The sequence below is a fragment of the Pinus tabuliformis genome, chromosome 5_2 (assembly GCF_031772625.1).
Source record: "Pinus tabuliformis cultivar Carrire ecotype Pingquan chromosome 5_2, CPIR1, whole genome shotgun sequence".
NCBI classification, from domain to species: Eukaryota; Viridiplantae; Streptophyta; class Pinopsida; order Pinales; family Pinaceae; genus Pinus; species Pinus tabuliformis.
Genome location: NC_142306.1, coordinates 294,804,712 through 294,814,147, shown reverse-complemented (window position 1 = coordinate 294,814,147; position 9,436 = coordinate 294,804,712).

The following is a 9,436-nucleotide window of genomic DNA, read 5'->3' as shown; positions in this document are numbered from 1 at the left end:
GCCTTGAGCCGGCCTGAGGGGCTTTGGTATTGTTATTGCCGGTTCTTGGAGGTTTGTTTTTGGCTCTTTTAACCTGAGTCCATCCTTCCTCCTTACCCTTCTCTACATCACTGTTCTTCGGACAATCTCTAGAAAAATGGTCGTAGACGTGGCATTTCCTGCACTTAAATGGGAGCTGCTCATAGTCCAGTTTTTGGATATGCGACCAGCTGCCCACTTTGATCTTTATCGCCTCCGGCAGACCGATTTCCAGATCTACTTCAACACAAATTCTGGCGCAGTCAAATTGATCTTTGCTGTTGGCGCGGTCAATGAATTTGCCTAGGGTATTCCCGATGTGCATGAGGGATTCCCAGTTCCAGCAATGCATTGGCAGATTAGGCAAACGAACCCACACGGGGACGGCTGAGGGAACGTCTACAGTTGGGTCGAAATCAGGCGTCCATTTGTTCAGATACAGCCCTTGAGGGCCCATGAAGTAAGGGCCATTGCGGAATATCAGCTCCTTGTCTTCTTTTTCGGCGAATTCAAACAGGAAGAAACCCTTCCCCAAGAAGTACGAGGTAACTCTGCTCTTGATGAGAGGCGCCCAGTTCCTTGCGACCCAACTCTCTGTGGATTTGGGGGAGGGCCAGAGCCCAGTGAACTGTCCAACTAATGCACGCTCAGCAAGAGAGAGGGCAACCTGGATCGGCTTCTCGGGAGGAAGCGAGATCTCAGGAATGTCCTCCAGGCGTTTGACAAATTTCGCTGCCTCAGTCGATTTCTTTTTGGGCAGAGAACTCAGAAGGCTGATGAAAGCCTCGGCTTCAGAGGGGGCCGAAGGAGGAGGCTCCATTGGATCAATATTCTGCTCGAATCAATCGAGCTCAACCTGGAGCAGCGGGCATAGCCAACGCAGCTCAGATCGGGCAAGGGAGGATCCGGATCGCCAAAGGAGGCTGTGCGCAGAGGGCCGAGACGGCGGATCGCCAACCCTAGAGCGCAACGCGGATCGACTCAGCAGCGACCGAAAAAACTCAATGAAATCCAAATATGACTCCATGCCTTAATTTTGTCCCTCACAATAGATTATTTTTGAAATTGTTGCATACAAAAGAGATTAGAATTTGGGTCGATATGTGTCCAATTTGCCTCTACCAGTTTAACCAAAATCCTCTTGTTTTAGCGAGGAGTAATTGAACCTAAATGGGTTGCGAACATTATATCTTGAGCTTCAATGTGGAGCAAACTCGGACAATGGTCTGACAAAACAGAAGAATCAACCCATGAATTTATGAGAAGGGAGGATTCAAGAATTGAATATGATAAAAGGAAGTGATCCAACCTCTTCAAAGCAATGTTGTCTTCCACTCTTGAATTCCTCCAGGTGGAAACCAGTTTCAAAAGTTTGGTATCGACCAATTCCAACAAGCTAAATATATTCGAGAAGAAAGGACCCAAAGGGTTTGGGTGAGGGTTGTTACTCCAAATCTCACTCAAACTTGTGGTGAAGTTAAGGTCCCTGCCCATAACTATATGTCAATGCACCAAAAGAAATCGATTCGATCATGATTTCCCAAAACTTTTTACAATCATTATAAAGGTCATATATATTTGCAATCCTCCATGTAATGTTGAGTTCTTTAATCTCAAGGTCGACGCAAATTGCATTATCACCAAAACATTTGATATGGCATGCAAGCAAGAACTCCATGTAGGTAACAAACCACCTGATAATATTGATGTGTTTAGAGTGCAAAAGGACCATCCCTTGAGCCACAACTCCATGATGGCACGGGTTTTGTCCCTATTTGACATAGCTTCTTGCAACAAAACAACGTCTAGTTTATGGATTAAGAGGAGCCTTTTAAGGGAGTTTCTTTTGGGGGTGCCCCCAAACCCCCTCAAATTCAAGGATATAATAATCATCTTTTAGCCTTGTCATGGGATTTCTCGGCTCTAAGCGCCCTTAAAATGGTGGTTTTCCTAAAATCCCAGATGTCTTCCTCAGCGCAAATTTGGGCTTTCAAAAGATCGGATTTTCTTCCCACCTAGACAACCTTTGAGTAATCAGAGGCTAAACCACCTTAAGATGAAGAGTCATCCTTTAGTCTTGAACATAAAGCATAATTTCAACATCCTCCAAACTCAGGGGGTTACGACTTATACATGGATTTATTGGAAGTCTACTTTCCATCCAATAGAGGAGAGGAAGAAAAATTTACCGAGGAGGAAAAGTATGGGATAATATGGATACAATCTCCAAATTCTATGTATTTCTTCAGTGGGGGAGATGGGGCGAAACCCATAACTATAGGGGAGCATGGAGGAGATGTAGGTGGAGCTTCAACATTTTTTTAATAACATGACCACAAGAGGATGAAATATTAATAGGATTGTGTGAAGAAATACTTGTTGGCATATTTGACTCCATGATTGTGGATTCTTTGAGAATTATATCAGGGCCCGTGACATTCAACTTCTACTTTGAGGACTAGAAAGGTTGTTCCTCCACCATTTTGATCTAGATATTACATGGAGGATTATATCCACTAGGCTTGCATAGACAATTGGCAGCCATGTGAATGATTTCTCTGCAAATGAAACAACATGAGGGAACCTTCCAATAATCTATCCTCTGATACCATTCCTTGTCCCAGTAAACTAGCTCAATTTCCTCAAACAACCCTTCCCTTACATCGACTTCGATATTAATTCAAGCGTTGTGTCTGTCAGTCTTGGAGAAACAATCACTCTCCACACCTACGAAATCGCCAAGCTTATTTCTGATTGCTTCACAATTTCCATGGAAAGCAAGAGGAAGTTCAGGAAGCAAAGCCCATATTCCCTGAGTTTTCAAAGGGACTCAAATGGGGTCAAAGTCCACGGTCCATATTTGGACATCTAGCAGATAATTTCCCCAAAACCAAATCTTCTCCATGATAAGATCCACCTCAGCACTGGATTTCAACAAAATGTAGAACCAACCTTTGTCTAACATATGAAATGGAGGGATGTCTCCCAATAAGGATAACTAGTGCTCCATCATATAAGATTTAAAGGACGTCGCACCAACAATTTTATCATTGAAGCATCCAACTAGGGCTCTATTCATAAGGTCTAAGACTTCAAAAATACTTACATCCTCACCAACTGTCATGGTGGCCTACTTCTTCCTTGTTTTCAATGTTTTACTATGATTCTGCGAGGGAGAAGGAATGTTATCCTTTTGGTCTTAGCCTGATTGTGACTTTGAAACTAGCCGATGTGGGGATTGATTTACAACATTGGCATAGATAGGGTGATCAGACAAATAACTTCCATTTCAAGGTTCAGTCTCTACAAGATAGATATCCGACATATGAGAATTGTTTGCCATAATTTTAGCTTTGGTTTTGAAACTACCACATGTGATGGAAGAATCCAATTCATAATTGACCTTGTCGTCCATCATAATGACGAGTCTAAAATAGGACCAGTTGCTACCTAAACAAGATCACCATAAAAGTATATTTTTTGGAGAAGGAAAAAACCGCCCGAAAAGTGGGTCGAAAAAGACTTGGCCGCAGGCAGAGTCAAAGAGAGATGAAAACATCAATCCATAAATGATACGCCTAAAATAATAAGAAAAATTATCGACCAAAGAGGCACGAGCTTCATCTCCCAAGACTACCCAAAAAAACCAAACACCTCCAACCTCCTCCTACTCATTATTTATTAATATAATTTTATAATATCTTAATTTTTCTTATTAGTTATTTATTCATTAGATTATAATTTATTCTTAAATTTAAAAATACTGTGTATTCATTGAATCATAATTTTTTAATGATAAATAAATATTATGTAAAATAACCTTATCGAGTTTATCTTTATTTAGATGTTATTTTTAATAATATTAAATATTATATAAAATTATTTTAATCACTTCTAATTAAGTGCTTTCATTTCCTTTTAATTAAGGAAATATATTAATCTCCTAATATATGTTATTAATATATATTATGATTGTAACAGCCCCGAAATAACAACACATAATTAATTAGATTAATCAAGCCATTTATAATCAACAAGCAATTATCAACTGGTTAACATTAAATTTCAAAGGAAAATGTGAGTTGAGACAACTTACCTGTGGAACGCTAGTTGAATTCTGCTAATTGCAACAAAGTCTTGGGGATGACTCTCCACCCAACCGTAGGCTCAATTGCACAAAATCTTGCTACAACTGACCACCCCCGAGCCCTCAATCAACGTACTACTGCCAGGGTATCTTTTGTCTCACAACACTATTCTCCCAAGCGAATGGATGGTGGAATGATGGAATGATGGAATGCCTCTCATCTTCCTCGCCATCTATTAAATAGAGCAAACATTTGAAGGGGAACCACATGCACACACTCCATGTGTCAGCATGCAACTTCACTGCTTTCTTGTTTTATTATTTTGTTTTTACTTTTTGATAGCTTTACTAATTTTTACTGCTTTCTTGTTTGATTTCTATTTATATTTATTTAGAGCTTTAGTATCGTTATTTATTATTTATTTACTATTACTATTTTATTTATTTATTGTTTATTATTTATTTAATATTATATTATATTATTTATTATTAAGGGACAGTACATACTCCCCCACTTTAAGGAACTTCGTCTCGAAGTTAAGTTGAACTATTTATTATTATTTTTTTGCTAATGCAAGAGTCAGACCTTCTATTCATTAATCACAAAATAAAGTACATAGAGTACATCAAAATCCCCAGCTCTGAGCACGAAGGGAAAAATCAAAACTTTACAATCCTCCAGAGTAGAGTAAATGACATCTAAGTAAATGCAAAAAAAGACCTTATTCCCGCTCGAAAACTTGGATTAGGGTTCTTTTACCCGTGCGAAGAACCTATTATACTCCGAAGAACCTCATCACCACTGGACCTGGCCCTCCTAAAAGAATCTCGACCGTTGGACATATCCAAGAGATCGGACGGTTGTAGACCCATCCCACAGGAAAAATCTGCTCACCAAAGCTGCAAGAATCGGCAAACCAGCCCAATCAATTAGAACCGTTGAAATGCCATAATAGATTCGACAGTGGAGAAGGAAATCGCACCCACTAACTTACATGGAAAATAGCTTGCGATAAAGGTGGTAATTCTTCCGACCCCACCGCCACATGGAGCTACCTGAGTGGGATCGCTCTCAAAAACCAAAAAACGCTTACCACTTGTGCGGGCCATGATCAACAGAAAACCACCCTGGTCGCGGTAAGAATGGCCGGGAAAGATACTCCCTGGTTTTAGGGTAATCAGGTATCCTCTTCTTCCGAATGTTCGCATCTTCAACCCTCCTTGACCCGATGTGCGAAGCTTTCATCGCTTTCCTATCAGCCATCCCTGCAACTCTTTTATCCTTTTTAGTGCAACTGTAACTTTCTGTGCATCCATTAATCCGGGGATCTCTGGTAATCTTTGCCGAACCATTATCAGAAAAGCCCATTGTGAGCATGCTTTTGAACAAACCCCTTCTGAATAACAGTGCTCGTCTCCATTTCTCTCTTAAGGAATGTTGTATTGTCTTCATTAGCTTGATTTTGACAATCCGTTTTTAGCATGTTTTTAGGGGATTCACGCCAATTCATTACTGCCTTATAATCATTACATACCACTCCTTGATTGGCTAGCAAATCTGCTAGCTTGTTGGCCTTTCTACGCACATGATCAAATCTGACTGTTCTCAGGTTCTGTAGATGACTATGAATCCGTTGGAAGACTTGAATTAGCCTCCAATTTGAAGAGGCTTTTTCCGATCTTGTACCCCAACTTATTCTTTTGACAGAGTTGATGACGAGCTCGGTGTCAGCTTCAATGATTATGTTATAACGATTTTCCTGAACCAGGAACTCAAGACATTGTTCCATGGCCATTAACTCTGCCATGTTGTTGGTGGTTTTTCCTAAGTGGCCATAAAAGATGAGAAGAATATCTCCCCTGTCATCTCTTCACACCCCTCCGTGGCCTACCTTGCCTGGATTACCTTTGGAAGCCCCATCGATGTTGAATTTGAGAAAGCCCTTAGGGGGAGGATGCCAGAAGTCTAGCTCAGGGTTCTCCATAGAATCTTTCCTTACTAAGCCCTGAGGAACCAGACCCTGCAAATCTGGTTGGCAGAGAATCCTCCAGTCTGTAGCCGAAGGGGGGTTCAAGGGAAGATTTCTAATGATAGTGCTAACCATTTCCTTAATCTGTTTTAGGATTAGATCAAAGATGTTCTGGGAATAATTCTTAACATTATTAAATATCCTTTTGTTCCTTTCTTTCCAAACATTCCAAGTACTTCCTCCATTTGGTTAGAGTATTGAAAAGACATCCCCTATCTCTGTTTGATTGCTTGAAGATAGCTGCGAAAGAATCCCATAATTTGGAGGTGAAAATGCAGTTGTTGAGAAGGTGCTCCATGGTCTCCTCTTGGGTTTCACAGAGTAGGCATCTAGAGGGCCCTAGGAATCCCCTTTTCCTGATATTTTCCCAGGTCAGGATTTTCCTTTGTAGAACCAGCCACAAAAAGAGTTTAATTTTCATCCAACCCTGATGTTTCCAAAGATTTTTCCAAATCTTGTTAGGAGCATGGGGATCAAGTTCAAGGAGTATGAGTTTAGCCTCTCTAAGATCGAAGTTCCCCTCATTATTTCTGCCCCATCTCAGCTGGTCATGCCCTTTAGAAACAAGAATTTTTCTATCCTCCAACATTTTCATTAGTCTTTCGGCCTTGGTTTTAAGATGATTGTCATCTCGGAGGTCTAATTTTCTCCATTTTCTCCATTTCCCTGCACTATTGGTTTGATCCCAGAAATCCCTAACTTGGGTGAGCTCCTTAGAATCAGTCTCTACTTTGAGGTCCTCCCAGTCCTCCTGAAAAAGGATAGGTTCTTGTTGCCATCTATCCTCCCAGAATAAGGCTAAGTCTCCCTCTCTAATTTCCCAGAAGCTGTGGTCTTGGATTACTCTTCTATTATCCCAGGCTTTGTTCCAAATATGAGAACCTCTTATATTCCCATCCATCCTTATGCGTTCATTATCAGGCCAAGCACTTGCATATTTTTCTTTCCAAGTGATAACCCATTGTGCTTCTGGTTCCCTTATCCATCTCCACCATAGTTTTGCCCCTAGAGCCTTGCAAAGAATCTCAGGATCATCCAGTCCTAGACCCCCGTAGTTTCTGGGTTTGCAAATTTTATCCCAGGCAACTAAGGCCCATTTCTTCTTTTCTTCCCCCTGGCCCCAAAGAAAGTCTCTTTGTATGCTTCTCATTTGATGCAGAATTCCTTTAGGGGCAGGGATGGCAGAAAGTATAAAGATTGGGATAGATTGGAGCACAACCTTTGTGAGGACCAACCTATCAGCCAAATTTAAAGATCTCATAGTCCATTTCCTGGTTTTGTCTTGCAGCTTACTAATAATCGGCTCCCAAATACTTTTGTGAAGTGGATTTGCAGTTAAAGGAACCCCCAGGTATTTCGAGGGTAGAGAGTCTCTTTGGAATCCCAGAATTCTAGATATGTTCCTCTGAATAGCAATATGAGTATTCAAGAAAAAGATCTTAGATTTGGAAAGCTTAACTTCTAAGCCAGAGGCCATGGCAAAGTCCTTAAGGATTTGTTTGTAGGCGAGAGCTTCTTTGGCTGTTGGTATTCCCTGTAACATGGTATCATCAACAAATTTTTGATGGGTTAAAGCCTGTCCATTGCCAAAGAGTTGTATACCCCTTATATTACCAATTGCTTTTGCATACTTGATGGCTCTACCAAGACCTTCCATCATGAGAATGAAGAGAAAGGGAGAAAGAGGGTCACCTTGCCTGAGGCCCCTGGAGGGGGTAAAAGTCTCCGAAGGTGAGCCATTGACAAGAATAGAGAAACTAGAGGAGGTGATCAAAGCCAGGATCCATCTAACCCAATTGTGATCAAACCAGAAAGCAATTAGAACCTTCCTGATATAGTTCCAATTCAGTTTATCATAAGCTTTGGCTATATCAAGTTGTATGATCATCCCAGCTTTTCTCTTACTAGTAAGAGAGTGCACCACTTCATGAGGTTGGATGATGTTATTAAGAATTTTCCTTCCTTCCACATATCCAGATTGTTCCCCCGAAACTAAAGAAGGTTAGAGGGGTTTGAGTCTATTTGCAACCACCTTTGATATTATCTTGTAAACAACATTGCATAGAGATATAGGTCTGAATCTATCAGGGGTTTGGGCCTGCTCCTGTTTAGGGATCAGGGCTATGAAGGAGGAATTCAGTGCTTTCAAAATGGTTCTGTGTTTCCTGGAATCTTCCACTACCTGCAGAATGTCCTGTTTGACAATATTCTAGCAAGCTTTGAAGAAATCGACATGAAAACCATCCGGGCATGGTGCTTTGGCATTCTGCATTTATTTGAGAACCCCACTTACCTCCTCTTCTGTCACAAGTCCGTAGAGGTTAACATTATCCTCTCTGGTTACTATCTTGGGTATGTTCTTAGTGAATTCCTGGATGTAAAGTTCTCTGTCATAACAGGTTTCCTGAGCTATGTTTCTAAAGTGTTGGACTAGCACTACCTCTATTTCTTCATGGGAATTGAGATTATTTCCTCTTTCATCCTTAATCAGAGCAATTCTATTATGTGCTCTATTTGCCATGGTGGATTTGTGAAAAAATCTAGTGTTACGTTCACCTTCTTTTAGCCATTGGATTCTATATTTTTGTCTCCAAAATATTTCCTCTTGATTGCATATATTTTCCCTTTGCTGCTGATATCTGGTAGCTTGATCCTGATGTTCTTTGTCATGGCCTTCTTTAATAAGGCCTTGGTTAAGCTCCTGCTGTTTGCCTTCGATCATTTTTTTTTCTTCAAAGATATTGCCAAATTCAATTTTGTTCCAGTCCTTAAGCTGTAACTTGATATGTTTAATCTTTTCTAAAGGATAAACATTTTGGAGACCTGGATGTTTAAATTCTCTGCCCACCACTTGGTTACATTGTTGATGAAATCTGGGTGGGAAAGCCAAATATTTTCAAATCTGAAAGGTCTGTTCCTGGGGTTACCAATGTCCTGTACCTCCAGTTGTATCGGCTAGTGATCTGATCCCCCAAAGGGTAGTACTCCTGCTACCATTTCCTTGTCATTGAGCATAAGATCCTCTAAGATTATGAATTTGTCTAATTTGGAAGCTACTTGAGATTCTCCTCCTCTTTTATTGTTCCAGGTGAAGATGCCATTGTGCATTTCAATATCCACCAGCTTCATTTCATCAATAAAGGTTTGAAAAGCCACAGAGTCTTTGCCCAGTACTCTAGTTCCCCCCTTTTTTTCCGTGATTGATTTGATCATGTTGAAATCCCCCCCTAAGATCCAGGGTATTCCTGCATGTCTGTTTCTAAGAGCCTCCAGAGAGTTTAGAAGCCTCATTTTGGCATCC